Raw genomic sequence first — 16,452 nt, 5'->3', positions numbered from 1 at the left:
AGATTTATTTAGTGCTGTCTTAGTTGGGAAACATGTTGTTTACTATATTCAGTCATTAATTAGCAAAGACAGTGTAGCGTATGATTTAACTACAATTGGAAATTTCTTTCAATGGGAAATGCAGTTGTGTTATTGATCTATCTGTTATCTATTAGTGCTTATCCTGTTCAGGGACACCATTGACACTCTCAGCAATTTAGGATCACCAATTAACCTAACCAGCATGTCTTTGGAACGTAAATGGAAACCTATACAGGGTCAGGAAGACAATGCAATCTCAGCACAGAGAGGCTGCAGCGGTCCGGCTGGGTTCTAAACCCAGAACCTTTATGCCATGATGGCATGGTTCTAACCACTGCACCACCATGCTGCCAGCACCTGTATTAATATCCATCAGCAAAAGGTTGATTACACCCACTTAGAACGAAACGTTAATGGAAATCTACATATTTTTGTTTACAGGTCTGTATGCATGGAAACAAACTGCTTACAAACCAGCGTTGCCATGCTGGCCATTAGCGTCTACTCTGGAGCTCTTGTCTGAAAAACAACAAATGAAATCCACCAACCAACAATCAGACAAAACTCACTATAACAGTGTCTAAATACTGACATTGCTGTCTCGTTGTTTTGACGATGGGAGGTCGGTGATTCTTCTCTGTAGAGTTGCTCACACACAGCGGCTGTGGTACAGTGGTGGGCCGTTTTATTTTTAGTAAGTGTGCCACTAACTGGGTCTCTGCGGAATGAATTCCAAGATTCTGATGATGGCGTTCAGGCTGTTTCTGTTATTTTATTTTTGTTTGCTGGTTATTTCCTGGTAGAGGGAGCAACCATAATTGGGGATGGATGTAGACATTGCAATGCATCAGAGACTGATGTATTTACATAGTCAGTGCCATCAATTACGCTGACAAATTGGGGCAGCAATATAAAGTGTTCATCTTTTAGGTACTTTTGACGAAATTTTGACAAGTTTATGAGCCAAAAATCCTTTAGCACTTTTTAGAACAAATTGTCCCAAATTTAAATTCTTGTCAAGCCAGCTTCCTATGTAGAGTTCATTAGATATAATATCATGTAATGTGTATGGTGCAGAGCTGATGCATTCGGTCTGTTGCTCACTACAAACATCCCAACAGACGGGGGCGAGGCACTAACCGCTCACACTGCCTCTGACGTTTTGTTTCTCCCATGGGGAAAATCTCAAATCAATAGCAGCTATTTTAAAGATACAACTTTCCATCTGACCTGTCCTCCCCTTGTCTTCATCACAAGCATTTTGGCTTTCTCTCCCAACGCCCTTCACCATTCCCCACTCACCCCCATAAATGATGTGTCCACGCGCTCTTAACGAGACACAAATTGTTTAAATCAGCCTAGGAGAAGTGAGTCCCCTGTCCTCAAGCTGGCGGAGATTATTTGCAGAGTAATAGCAGGTCAGAGTTCAGACAAAAGGCAAGATCCAGCCTCTTTAGTTTCCAAGGAGGTGAATTGAGTGTGCTTAAATGTCTTGGGAGTCGTTTGCCTCTTGATTTTGGAATCAATGAAGGGGGTGAAAAGGGAGGGGTGGAAGGTTTCTGTAGCAGAAAATGGCATTAGAGTTAATGACCAAGTTTGTCCCAGAGGGGTAGTCCATATTAAAGCTATTTCAGCAGTGACAGCACTCACCACATGACCTGACTGATTAATAACAAAACGGTGCTCAAATAGGAATAACAATATGTGTCAGTCAGTATGAAAGGAAAACTGTTTTCACCTGTTTTCCTACTGAATGCAGAAGTATTTTTGTTAATGTTGGGACATAAACATGATGTGACAAGTTTGCTCTTCCTTTTCTCATGATACATTTCCAATATATTTATATATCTTTAAGATTCAATTCCTTCTAAATAGATAAATGCTACACGCTAGTTCTGGCACTATGATTATTCTTATTATTTAATTAATATTATTATCTGATATCATGTCCAAATAGCAATTATCAATTGTCTATCCCAGTCAATAATCCACAGATTTACAGCAATACAAAGCTAAGATCAGCAGCATTTTCTCAAGTTTAAATATTAAATATACATTTCATACATTTGCTTAACAGACTTAAAGAGACATTTGATTATTAAATTTGTTGACCTAATCAGATAAACTCAGCTATTCAGTGCTGAATGAAATCTGACAATGGGTAGAGAAATGTTTCTATTTTAAATCATGAAAATAACCAAACACATGCACACCAGCACCACGCAATCTGCAGTTTGGTCACAGGAGTCATAAATGGTTACGAAAAAGAAATGTGATATTCATGAAGGTGCAAAACCACGATCCCTTAAGGGCCCAGGAAGTTTCCCGCAATTTTAAAATCCCCCTCCAATCAAAAATGTGTTCTGGTCGGTGTTGCTCCTCTCGGATGTTTGAGCTTCGATACTAGAATACTGTAACCAAATGCTTCTGCTGAGAGTAGAAGGCTTCTCTGAGTTCACCTAACGCCTTAAATGTACGGTGTGCCAGCAGAATTTATGACATCGCAACACAGTTTCAGAGCAAATTCAAAACTTTTGAAATAAATATATATTTATTCTTTCTGGGAGCAGAGGTAGAATTTCCAGTCAGGTAATCAATTTTCTTCAATGGAAAAACAATACACAGCACAAGATCATTTGGTTTAGTTTGAAACACATTTATCGCCTGAGACAATACAAGGAATGTTTGTCCTTTTGATGCATGATGAACATCATAGTGTGGCAATTTTATTTTCCTTCATGCTTTTCTGTTACTATATTTGCAGTAGGACTTTTGCTGCCTTCAAATGGAACTCGTGAGCTTGTGGTTACAACATGAACATGATGCCATAAATGCATGGCTTGGCAAACACTGGCTGTATGCGAACACCGTTACTAGGAAATACAAAGGCACAATGAAAGGATGATGCCATAGGCCTATTCAATTAGTGGCCCACGGACCACATGCAGCCCAGAAGCAACCTACGAGTGGCCCAGCTTGTGGTCCAGCCCACCTGAACTGAACTGAACTGAACTGAACTGAGTGTGTGATTAGCACTAATGCCTCAAAGGAAGAAGGTCCTGGCTTCAAATCCAGGCCGACTAGGGCCTTTCTATGTGGAGTTTGCATGTTCTCCCTGTGTCTGCGTGGGTTCTCTCTGAGTACTCAGGCTTCCTCCCACTGTCCAAAGCTCGTTAGGTTTACTGGTGATTCTAAATTGACCGTAGGTGTGCATGTGAGTGTGAATGGTTGCCTGTCTCTCTGTGTTAGCCCTGCGATAGACTGGCGATTTGTCCAGGGTGTACCCCGCCTCTAGCCCGATGACAGCTGGGATAGGCTCCAGCCCCCTCCGTAGCCCTTCACAGGACAATTGAATTGTAGAAATGTGGGCAACTCTTTTTGCAAGATTTCAGAAATTACTACAGTGTTTCAGACAACGAATCTAACACTATGCGTTGTTTGGAAGCTGGCTACCGGTGCTGACATGAGTAGTGCCAAAATAGAGCCTAAAGTATGTCATTTTCAACTCTGAAACATAGCACTTTGTAATGTGCCATGGGCAGATATGACTAGAAACAAATGTTGTAGGTAATATCAATTTTCAGACATTTAGAATTACAAAGAAAATACAGAACGACTAAACTACAATGTAATGCCTTACTGCCTGAAAACGTCAGCAAACACTCATGAACTCTGACCTTATCAAAAATGTCCACTTACGAGGTTGTGATTACCATTTTGGATTATGGGTGAGGTAAACTCAACCACAACCAATTAACATATTAACTTAATAAAGCCGTATTGTTAGAGAAAATAAATGACATAGGTAGCAGTATGCAGCTCACTGGCTGCAATCTTTCGCTGCTTGTTTGGACGAGTGGCTCTCCAGAAAGCTGCAAGTGTAGTTTTGAACATGCAGGTTTTTGAAAGAGCACTACACTGGCTATACAAAGAAAATATTTTTTATGAAACTTCTCACCCGTCTGAATGTGATCTTTAAGTAAGAAAATGTAAATAGAAAAAGAAATGTTTTGCTACAACAGAGAGTTCATAAAATTGAATTGAAAAATAACTATCAAACATGAAAGCACGACAGAAGTTCACAAAATCTACATTCTATTACCAGTCTGGGATATAAAACTCAAAGAGGATTTTTTTTTATAATCATTTTTTGGTCATGTTTGTGTCGAAATGGTCCTTCATCCCATTTTTGGGCTGTAACCACCAGTAGAAAAACTCCTATTATGTTGGGGATTGTTCTGAATGCTGATTGTATCGTGCTTGTGTGGCGGCAGAGGCCCCATCTGATATTTACCACCGCGAGTCTGCCGGGGGTGACGAGGGGGCAAGGCCAAGTCCCACGTGTCCGGCTGGAGAGCAGATTAAAGTGCTCTGAAAAGCTGAACACTGCTGTCCGCAATGAGAAAAATAATAATGTGGACATGGCCTTCCCTTTATGACAGTAACAACACATTCTCCAGAGACCAATCTTTTTTTATCAGTTCCAAAGAGTGACAAACAGCGCACACCCAAAGCCAGGATTGTAGGAGAGGATGGATGGAGTATTTATGATGCTTGTGTATCCTGAAGGTGGTGATGACAAAAGCAGTCAAACAAACTTATATTACTTTCTGCCGTTTTTTTATCCAAACAGGTGCATTGTATCTCATTATTTCTTTCAGAATGAATGAGACACTAGCTCCCCCCCGCAGAAAATCCTTGAACAAATGCAACTGGGGAGAAAATAAATGTATGAGTCATATATGAAGAAGAATTATTGTATTTATTATGAGCAGAATGGTAATTCAGTGGTAGGATACATAAGATCAAATGACAAAGTTTCATTCAATTTTTACTTAGAGCTGCTGTAATTAATAAGTTCATCCTAATACTTGATTAGATTATCATCCTTCAAATTTCTTTTCAGTTCTATTTCCAGGGAACTAAATATTGAACATTGTGAAGAATTTAGCCAGTTTTTTTTTTTCCTCATATTCAACTAAAAACATTACATTGAAGGCAGATATATACGGGATATTATATGTCTTATATGCTCCATATATCCATAAATGCTACGTGTCACGATAACCAGCTTTCTGACAAACATTTTTCACTGTGCTGTCCTACAGCACCAGACAGTAGAGATGAGAAAAAGATAGAAAGCTTTGGTAAAGCCCTGTAACTGATTCAAAGGTCGTCGTACGATTCCTCAAATTTTGTATATTCAGTGTTTGTTCGATTCAAATAATCAGATACGATCATGAAGCCAATCGTCTCCATGTCAGAAGCCTAATTTCCTTGAATGTATGTTGGTATGTGTGGTGAGAGGAAGGACCAGATTCCTCTGATTTGATCTACATCTAAATGGGCTTTTGAATTTAAATAAATTGTTGCATTTTTTGCTTAAATATTCTGCAGGAATTCCCTGTGGTGACTGTCTCTATAAAATAAGCGTATTTCCTCTTTAAAACTGTTTTGTTAGACTTTCTGCCGCAGTGTTGGTCAGTTCTGTAGAGGGGAATGTTTACTTGTTTGTTTGGTTTTGTGCATTTGTGTTTGTGTTTTTTGATTATGCCTTTGGAAAGGGTCAGTTTGGATGATTGACAGGAGTTACTTCCATTCACTTCCAAATGAGCAGTGATTGATTTTATCTGGTTCCAAGTGGCACAGATTCCAGAGAACCTCCCTGACTGGCCACAGAAACCAGGTGAAAGGATATGAAAGGTACTGGAGGTTGGCAAACAGGCTGTTGTTTTTTTTCATTCTTCAGGAAAATGGAGAAGGTTTAGAGTTTTTTTTTCTCTGTCATCCTGAATGAGACCTCAGATACTGTACATATCTTGTATGTACAAACAAGCTAAAAAGATCTAGGAGGGTAGGATAGTTTTCATAAAGCTTTCATTAAAGCTAGCTATATATACAAACTACTCATAACTAGGTGAACCACAGCTTTTATTACAAGTTATACCAAAAATAATAAATAAAAATCGTTCTTAACTGGACTTAACTTATGGTTATAATATTTTGCTGAAGTTAAGCGTAATTTAACTACAGTATATGATTTTGTTAGTTTAAGCTGGAACCAGCAGTGTAGTGGTGAGAAAATAGTATGTTAAAAAAAATACAGTATATACAGTATCAAATTACTTTCCACCACTGTCATAATTTCATTTCAAAGCTGAGACGATAATGATGGAAACATGCAACACTTGTGAAAATATAATTGGGATAAATTCCAACAAAAAGTTGTAATAGAATAATTGAACTGAATTGTAAATGTATAACTTATTATTAGTTAAACTAGCAAAAATTATCATGACAAAGCATGGTAGTTGCGTAGATCTTTATTTTCCCTCTGTGTATCCTTCAAGATTGTGTTTTGTGTGTCTCTAAGCCTACAGCAGACTCTAAAGGGGGATCAGTAGTCACCAGACCTACTTTGCGCCGGTAAATGGTTTAATTTTTTAAATTGTTTCATGTTAAGGAGGACTACTGGAAAGACTCTCATAGATCCAGTGACTAGCAAGGTATGTTGCCACAAGTGAAACTTTGGACAAGGTGTAAATTAATGCTCTAAAAAGACACACAGCTGAAATCAAGAATAACAAGGCTGGTTAAAATACAAAAAAGGGGGACTGAGTCTGGTACTAGTAGTCCTTCATGTTGTATTTTGAGAAACATCTCCAGCATGTCATTGTAGAGACTTAATCACATTTTCATTTTACCAAAAACTGGATTTTAAAAAAGAAAGAGAAATACTTGAAGCAAGTCACTGACCTAAAATAAAACATTCCTACCAAATATACTAGGAAAGAGGATATTCAGTACAAGAGGAATGTTGTGATGTTAAAAGAGCACACTTAAAAATGTGAAAACAATAAAGGCAGATTCAAGACAAAAAGCTGCGCATCTCTTTGAGATCTCTGCACACTAAACACAAAAGCACTTGATCCTTTTCTCATATCTCATATTATGGAACACTGCAGAGTAAATAGGCGCCACATTGAAAAAGTAAAAAGGGATATAAATAGATGTTGTTATTCTAAGCCATCTAATGTCAAACAACATAATTTTCCTGACAATGCTACCCAGCTTCTTTGAAACCAAACAGAGCGCTTTAATACAATCTTTTGTTTCGCCTGTCTTTCTGTTCTATTATAGCAAAGAATTGTTGCTTCAGATCTACAGAGGAACTCACATGCTCGAGATTAAACTGGTCACCATAATCAGGCTGCAGATTTTAATTGTAAGAGCTTCTGCTGGCACTGTTTTCTCTCTTTTTCTGTCCTCCTTGACAAAAATCTGACAGTGGCTTTGCATGGCAAACCTGTTTAATGAATGACTAATCCAAGAAGAGCGCATTATGGCAAACTGTCACACACATATTGTGCCAATATTAACTTGAATTTACATTATCATCCTCTGGTAATGCTGGAATATTTGGATTTCCATTAATGCATGGCCTTTCTCTGTGAAAAGCAAACAGCAGTGAACTAAATCTGTTTTCCCCCTCTTTTGACTGGATGTTGGTGTTAACACTTTACAGAGGAGCTTTCTTTATTGGGATGACAGCTCCAAGGCTTCCCCACTCCTCACAATCAAGCTCACAAACAAAAGACCCCGCTTGCTTTACTCAAAACCTCTTCTCAAGCAGCAAAGCCAAACTCCTATTACACCATTGTACTGGTGCTGTAAATCAACAAGAACAATGAGGAGAGGCACAATCACTCGGGCCGGCACCATCATCCTTATAAAACATCAGCCCAAAGAACAATGAATTAGACGCTTGTGTGAAAAAGTACTTCCCTCCTCCAGTTATTTATTGTGTTTATCCTCTAGCTCTCTATTCAATGATTATATTTTTATCATCCTATTTCTGACACACCAGACTTAAAGCCCGAATAAATCCAAAAAGCAGACATTTAGTTTTTTTCTGGGTGGGCACTTTACATGACTGTAGGAAAAAACAGTCTACAGAAAGATAGATCTGCAAACGAGATACATTAAATTATATTTCAGACAAATTTTAATAGTCATAAAACACCCAGTCAGTACTTTGCCTTAACCCTTATGACTAATGCTGTTGACATCCATTCTTAAGGATACACTTTCTGTTACTAAAACACATTTCTGCAAAAGAACATACTTTGTTGACCCATTCATCGACCCAAACCTCCTCCCGACCCCCATAACTTTTGAGGGGTTCATAAGAACATCACAACTTTCCTCCTCAGAGCCCATCACTCAACTCACAGGATACCAGAAGTCTTAGTCAAATAAAAGTGAACATATGTTTCATTAGATTGCATTAACGATGTTTCTGCTGGTCCCAGGATGACAAATTAAGTAATTTGGACGAGAACTGATTCACGGCTCAATACATAAACTGACGGCTCTCTGATAAAAATGACATGAGAGGATAACAATTAAAAAAAAAATAATATTTAAAAAAAAAAAAAAAGCCTGTCACTGACAAATACTCTATATGTGTGAGGTTGCTGGGGCAGGGGCATAAGCTCCAAATGAAATACGTAGGAGATGTGTTTTTTCAAGAACGACAACTCAACACTCCCGTCTTTTTTAAAGGGTCAGAGCTATTTTTCTAAAGGTGCTGTCCAACAATTGTTCTTCTTAGTGACAAAATGTAATAATAAAGATGGATAGAGCTTTTAACATTGTAGCAACAATTAATATGACTTAGGCTAGGATTTATAGATATGTATTATATGTAGGTAGATCACTTTGACTTTGTAAAAGTAGCCCGCAAGCCAATAAAGTGTGGGCATCACTGGTTTAAATAATGTAAAGCTACACTAACCAAAAGATAGCACAGTATTTTAACACCAAAACTCTCTTTTTGTAAAACCATTTTTGACTCATCTTGCACCCAGAGTCACTTACATAGCAAATCAAATGTGACTGCCTGATCCACCCATCATACGCAATAAATTGCCAGGAATTTAACATAAGAAGATTTTCCCCCAACTTTATTGATGGATTAATTCATTAGAAGAACGTGGCCCAGACATACGAACGTTTTCACATGCCCTGGGGCCTGTTGCACCAGTAAAAATGTTTGGTTTAAGCCCTACGTAAGGCTTAGTTACGTCCACCCATGGGATAAATGTTAATATTATGATCAGAATGTCTGTACATTAGACGAGACATTGGATCAGTGTTTTTGGTCTGGTCAAGACTTTCACTTTACAGCTGCCACTGACTGCTCTTATAAATGAGTGTACATCAAGTTGGTGCAACTGTCCCCTGATGTTTACCCCACGTGGGCCAATATGCCTAGAAAGAATGTATTCATTCCAACTGCAAAGAAGTAATCAGGTCTGGTTCTTATCAGAATATGAGTCTGTTAACACACCATTTGGATTTCATTATGGAGAAAAAAAATACCTCTGCACATGTTTGGATAGTTGTGTATAATTACGATCTACTGTACATCACTACATAAAGCCTGCCCAAACAATCTGATTGGCCCGGCAGATTTTTGCTGACGCGTGATCAGTTTTCAATGGCGTGACTCCAGACCAACTTTCTGCTGCACAATTTTGCGAGCAGGGGAAGTTGGGCTGACTTCCAGGCTAGCTGAATACTAGTGTCCATGTAAAGGTATCAACTGGCAGAGAAATGCAGCTGTAGTCATTGTAAATTCAGAAAGTTATTGTGGATTGTAAGCATGTCACTCATCACTGACGTAAGCTACTACCTTTGCGTAAGATCAATAAATTGCTTAAAGTTTTTAGTTTTATTTTTTTGGAGGGGGGTTAGGGTGTTTCTTTTTTCTTTTTTTTAATAAAAACATCTAAATGATATAGTCTGTCAAGATCTAAGATGTCACTTGAGAATGCCAATGCAACACAAAAACATGGAATTTAACATGAGAGTATTTTCTAAATCTATACTGAAAATATGAACAATTATAGTTCAGGTTTTAGAGGTTTCTGTTGGAAGTTTTTTTTTTGTGTGTGATGAAACCTTAATTCTCTTATAGTAAAACTTAATTCAACCTGACCACAGTTCTCAGTTAAAGACATGACACAAACCTTTTATAGAGGTCCTTTAGCATGCAGGAAAAATACTTTCCTGAAGTACCTTCATATACATATCTATCACATTTACCACAGTGTTTTTACGGCATATAAGTGACCGAGCGACTAGAGAGTTTTATAAAATACTTCATCATGTATGGTCCAGTAAAGTCACACATGAAGGGTATATATTCCTAGCTGCATATTAGTCAGTGCTACAACCGTTTATAAATATTTGTCACCATCAACCTTTACCACATAGTTAATAACGCTTACACTTAGTTTAGTATAGTGGCAGCTTTGCACCATTCACACATAATGACGAAAGAGCAGGTGTGGAAAGGACATCCATAAGCCAGAGACAAGCAGAGTAGTCCTGGGGAGACGGAAGAGCAAAGCAGCAAGTTTTGAATATTACTGACCCAGCACTTGGAAAAGGCAATGCACAACAAGACGAAAAATGAATGCTTTTTAGTCTGAAAATCCTTTCACCCTCTCACATTCAGCAGATCAGATTAAGAGAGAGGTTTAAGAAGATTTTGACACGCACAAAAAAAAAACTTCTGAGCCATGGGAGGGGGGGAGTCGGGGAAGGTGGTAGGGAGCAGTTTGTAATTCAGTGGCTTCAGGCAATTCATCACAGAAATTGAGTTTCTAATGCAGCATCTTGTGAATCCCTTTTGCCCTGTCAACGTTTTAATACATTACATTGAGAATGTAAATCATGTTTGAAATTTGGCACAAACTACACAGCTTCTACTGCACACTGTATCGCACATACTAGTCTCACATTATACACACATACTGCATGCACAGGGTGACATGTGCACACGTGTCCATCTTACAAACATGCATGCTGTAGGCTTAGCTGTGAAGGCAGAAAGATTGTGCAGGCAGAATATCCCTCATTTTCTGCTGGTAAAGACATACATTCTAGCCATTTGACTTATATAATTAAAATGTAATATCAAGTTTTGATTCTGCATAAAACCCCACAAAATATGTAGTCTCTTTTAATTATCACTGCTTTTAGACAACAGAAAGAAAAAAATAGCCAACAAGAAAATATTCTAAATCTGCCTATTTTACCATGACATAAACCGATCAGTGGAAACACATTAACATAGACTATGGCTATAACACACTGTGTTATGTTCCTAGTATTTTTATTCTGCTTTATATACAATGATTTATTCCCATTAGCTCACTTACCACAGTTTTGTCCAAATCACTTTGAGGGAAAGGCGCTTGGTCTGACCATCACCCATAATTTTTATTCAAAAACAATAAATAAAATCAAATAACAAAAAATAAAAGCTAGTTATTACCTTGGGAATATGATAATCTTACACCACTGTTGTTACCCTATTATTATAATTAAACTATTACCTCCACAACCTTGGTATTAATGATCAGAATGTACATTAATAATTATATATTTGAGCCAGAGTACGTCTTTGTGATAACGACCTCTTTAAATATAAAACCTCATGCTACTGGCTCTTCTTTTGCCCCGTGTAGGCCCAGGGGCACAAGGAGTGAGGAATTTTTGTTGGAAAGTCAGAGGATTACAACCCGATGCAAAACCAAAAACTATTACAGACACTGAAGTACCACAAAAAGCAACAAAATACTGCACAGAGACAAGAGACAAGCCAGCCAAAAAGAGACTTAAGACTACATATGACAATATATGAAAAGCAACAGCAAAGAACCACAAAATGATGGCTTAGTAGTCAGTCTTCAGTATGGGTGTTTTGTTCATATGTAGGGAAGCAACATTCCAATGCTGCACGCCTTTACTTTTTTAGATTTCAAAAGCTAGACTGCATTTGTTTTGAGCGGATTTATAGAGTATGAAATGTCACTTTCAACTGTATCAATATATTAAAACCCAAGGTTTTGCCTCTCCACTAAACCCCCTCCAAAATAATGAGTGCTTTGTTCAATAAAGCATCCTGCATGAGCTATGCCTTTCTTTCTTTCTTTTAGCTAAATATGTTCCCGGTCAAGTACTGTAAAGAGGTGATGTGTACTTGGCAGCGAAAGTGGAAGCTCAGGACTGTGAACAGGTTATGGTTAGTCTAGGGCGGCCAAAGTTAACACATTAATAATACATTTTCTTTTAAGATGTGCAAGTTCTGTGATTTGACCCGGGGCTTGTAGTTTAGGAAATCAGGAAGCAGCGCTGTGAATGGCAGCAGAAACAGACCTCCCCAAGCAGAAAAGCACAAACATAAGGGTCCTCCGAATGTCAAGCTTAGTCCCAAAGTCCTGCCAGATGGCTCTCCCAACAAGATCAAAGCCGACTGGAGTCCCAAATATCACCATATCACCCATTAGCACACAGCTGTTGCAGAGAGCCATAATAATAACATATATTTGGACAAAGCAAACATATTTACCCACTCTCAAGTTTCTAAGAGTACCTAAAACTTGGTAAAATGCAATGACTCTGAAAACCGTGTGATTAATTATTGCCATTAAATATTTGAACTGACTGACAGCCCTACTTTAGACACGACTTTTGAGGCAATATTATTAAAGTAGGAAAAAATAATACAGATTATCGCATTTGACCCTTACCAGCTTTATGTGGAGTAGAAGGTCTCCGGAAATGACTGTGATAATAAAAATAAACTATTGTCATTGAACATACATCACATTATTATGTTTTTCCGGCCACGCAAAGATAATGAGTGCATAAATTCATGACTGGACACCACGCAAGTAACCGCTGTTAACACATCCTTATGCAACCAGAAGTTCCGTTTGTCTAAAACATGGCCACATGGGTCAGAATACTGCAAAATGATGTAGTACTATAACTCAGAAAAAAAAGAAGAAAAATGTATTTCTGTATTCAAATACTGTATTCAAATGTATTGACCATCCGTGTGACGCATACTAAAATTCTAAGTTTTGTCGACCCTTCCATCCACACCACCACCCCAATAAGCAGACCTTTTGTAGCTCTATAACAAGTGTTACGGCACTTTGCAATCGACTGGCATTATTATTTTTCATAATAAAAATAGGTTGTATTCAGCTGCTTGAAAAAATGAGCAATGGAGTTGTTTTTGTATGAGGGCAGTGCTCTTAATTAATTTATTCAAGACAAATTTTGACAGGTCCGACAACTGTTAGAACTAATAACCAACCAGCAATTTACAGGTTAATACTCAGTCACAGTGAATATGACCTTAACTTGAATAACGAGGATGATGTTTGGCGCTTGCAGGGGTGTTCAGTAACAGGTCTCATGGCAGGCAGGGTGCACACATGATCAGTAGATGCAGTGTTTTCTAAAACATACGAGACATCTTTTTGTCTCTTGTTTTTGTTTGCCCTCCATTTAAGATATTACTCGTTCCCCATGTAATCCTCAGTCAGTGGCTGTGGTAGATCATCTTTTCTAGAGGAGATTCACTTAATCAAGTAAGCTGGCCATCTACAGCAAATGTTGCAGATTAGCCTGTTGTTGTGTGTATGTCACAGGTGTCCTGACAAAGCAGATGTAGGGCATTTAAGGTCTTGTGTTGATAATTCACACATGGGTTTGATATTGTTCTATTAATATCTAAAGAAAGAAATGTTAAATGTTGGATGGATATTTGCCACAAGCCCATGGATGTTTACATTGCACAGTCAGAATTTCAGGATCATTATCAAGGGCACCACAGGATGCTGCCTGAAGGACTGCTAGGCTTGAAACACATTGTTTACCTTCCATGTAAAAGCCAGCTGTGCTCACTTTTAATATGCATCTACTAAGCAGTTCACAGATTACCCTCTTTAAATTGAAGTGGCCTCTAACCTTCCTCTTTGAATGATTAACAACCATCACAATGTGGCAGTTTCTAGTGCAGAAAAGCTGTTTTCCTTGTTTCTTATTTATAGTGATAAAAAAGGGCAATTGAGAGCTACGAGCTTCTTTAATCAAACACTCAGGTTAACACTTCAGATTGTTCCGAAGACGTACATAATGTAATATGAATGTTATGTTTCTGATAGAAAAGATGAAGCAAAAACACTGCATTTATACTAAAAAATGGGTCACCCAAAGTTCATTCAATTTTTTTTTCAGGTGAGCCACCAGAGGTACTTTAGAATAATGTCTGGATCTTCCACAAGTTCGTCAGTTGACAAAAGTCGACAACTTCTCACAGATGAAAGCGGGCCGCAGAGGACCATCAGTGGTCATCTAGAATCAATACTTACATTTACGGTTTTCTATCATGGACAGTATTCTGCCTGGCCACTGAATCACCGAAAACACTGCAGTTTCCTGTGATTTGATATGAAAGAGACAGAAAAATTAAATGTAACCTGAAGCAGGCATTTTTTATTGTTAGTATTGCCTATTTAGGATAGGCAGCGCATTACAGTCAGTACCGCATTGATGAGGTTCCAGGTTCAGGTTCTCTACTCGGCGTTGCACGAGTTTAAAATGTTTTAAAGTCTGCTATTATGTGATGAAAGTCAACGCCAACTAGTCGCTAATGAAAATACAGTGGAAAGTAAATCTGAAAAAATCTATATTCTTCACCTGAATACATATGGTGAGTTAATATGTGCTCCAGATATGTATAGTCTGTATAAAAACAGGCTGCAATTCAGCACCATCAATGGCATTTTATAGTACTCCACAGAGTGTGTTGTAAGATAGGATAGTGTAGGGTTAAAAACAATGCGGTATTTCTTTGAAGCCTTCTCCATGTACTGCAGGTCTAATAACTTTGACAATTCACCAGCAAAATGTTGATTTGCTGCCTCCTTTTCTCTCTTTAGACAGGGTGGCTGGTGAAGTTGTTAACTGACTGCTGTCGGGAGAATTTGGACCGTTCCTCTGTCAGCTAACCTTTTGAGATGAGTGTGTATTGCTGTAGAACTTTTACTGTATTTCAGGACTAACATACAGACTTTGCATGTCACGGTACTATGGGCTTCAACTTCAGTGAAGCATTTCCACACACTTGATGAACCGCTGCTAGTGTGCTGCAATAACCCGCTGGGCTTTATCGTGACTAGTCGACTATCATTAAATCCTTGAGTGGCAAGTCTTTTATTTAAAATACCACTTATCACTGATTAGTAATCATGATGTTTGAATGGGAAGACTATCTAAGCGAGGTCATTACACAAATATGACTGGCTATCATTCCACTGTCATTCCAATGTATGCGTTACAAGAATGGCACCAGAGAGTTGTTATAGAAGTTGAATAGAAACTGTTGGATGAAATCCACAAAGTCTAATTATTGAGTCGCACCTAAATTTCAACATAAAAAATCTAGATTTTAATACAATGTGTGGAATTACCGCATTTTTTAGGATAATGGAATGCACGAAAGGCAATATTTGTTGCATTTATGCATCAATGGATCACTATTATTGCACACATTTTTTTAGAGCGCAGGCTGAAACTCTTTTTACTGGTTCCCGACTTCGTAATTGGCTGCAGTGATGTCCCTGTGTACTCCAGGGAAAATAAGTGCACTGTGACATCACTACTGACCAATCCTGATCAGTGATTATTGAATGTGGTCAGAGGTAAAACAGAACTAGCTTTAGCAGAAGTATGTACGATACAAGATTTGTATGAAGGCATTTTAACATATTGTGAGAAATACATAACTGCTTTTACAGAAAAGAAGTGGTTTCAAAAGTTATGCTTCCAATCTGTCGTTGGAATCCATTATAAACACCAAGAATCAGTGTTTGCTACAAATCGCAAGATTGAGCTACAAAGAACTGACTGCACAGCAAAGCCACACAGCTGCATTGTTCGTAGGATGACAATACTGGTCCTTCAGTTTGCTTTGGCCCAAAATATCACCTACTGTAAATCCACTTTAAGAGATTATTCAATCAATCAGTGTAAACCAAACATTTCCTACTGCTGTATGTTCACATTAAAAGCATTAAACTAGCAAAAACTTGAGGACATTTACACAGGAAATGCATTTTTTACCAGTGAGCTTAATGCTTACCACTGTTATACATCAAAAATTAGACTAGAAAACAAGACAACGATAATTTGATTGTGGACTGGAAAAAGAGTAGCAGCTACAGTGAGCTTTTAGGAGAAGAGCTGCAGATGACACACAGCACGCCATGGTGATACCATATTGGACCATTAAAGGAGCAGAAAGCATTACAAATTCACTTCCCTGCCCACATTTTTCACCTCTATTGATTCTGGTCTCGAGCATGCCTAGCTAACCTTTAGGCTACCACAGGCCCAATTAAACTACAGTATAACAACAATGCCTGATACCGTGGATTAAGTCATTCTTCATAATGGTTTTCTTCACCAGCAGTTGTGCAAATACAGCACTGCAAGCATGTCTTCTTTGGTGGAGTGTGCCACTCCCGCTGTTCCACAAGGTAAAGTGCACAATGAGCACAT

Source organism: Chelon labrosus (assembly GCF_963514085.1).
Source record: "Chelon labrosus genome assembly, chromosome: 7".
In the NCBI taxonomy this organism is placed as follows: Eukaryota; Metazoa; Chordata; class Actinopteri; order Mugiliformes; family Mugilidae; genus Chelon; species Chelon labrosus.
Note: the sequence above shows the minus strand (reverse complement) of the source record.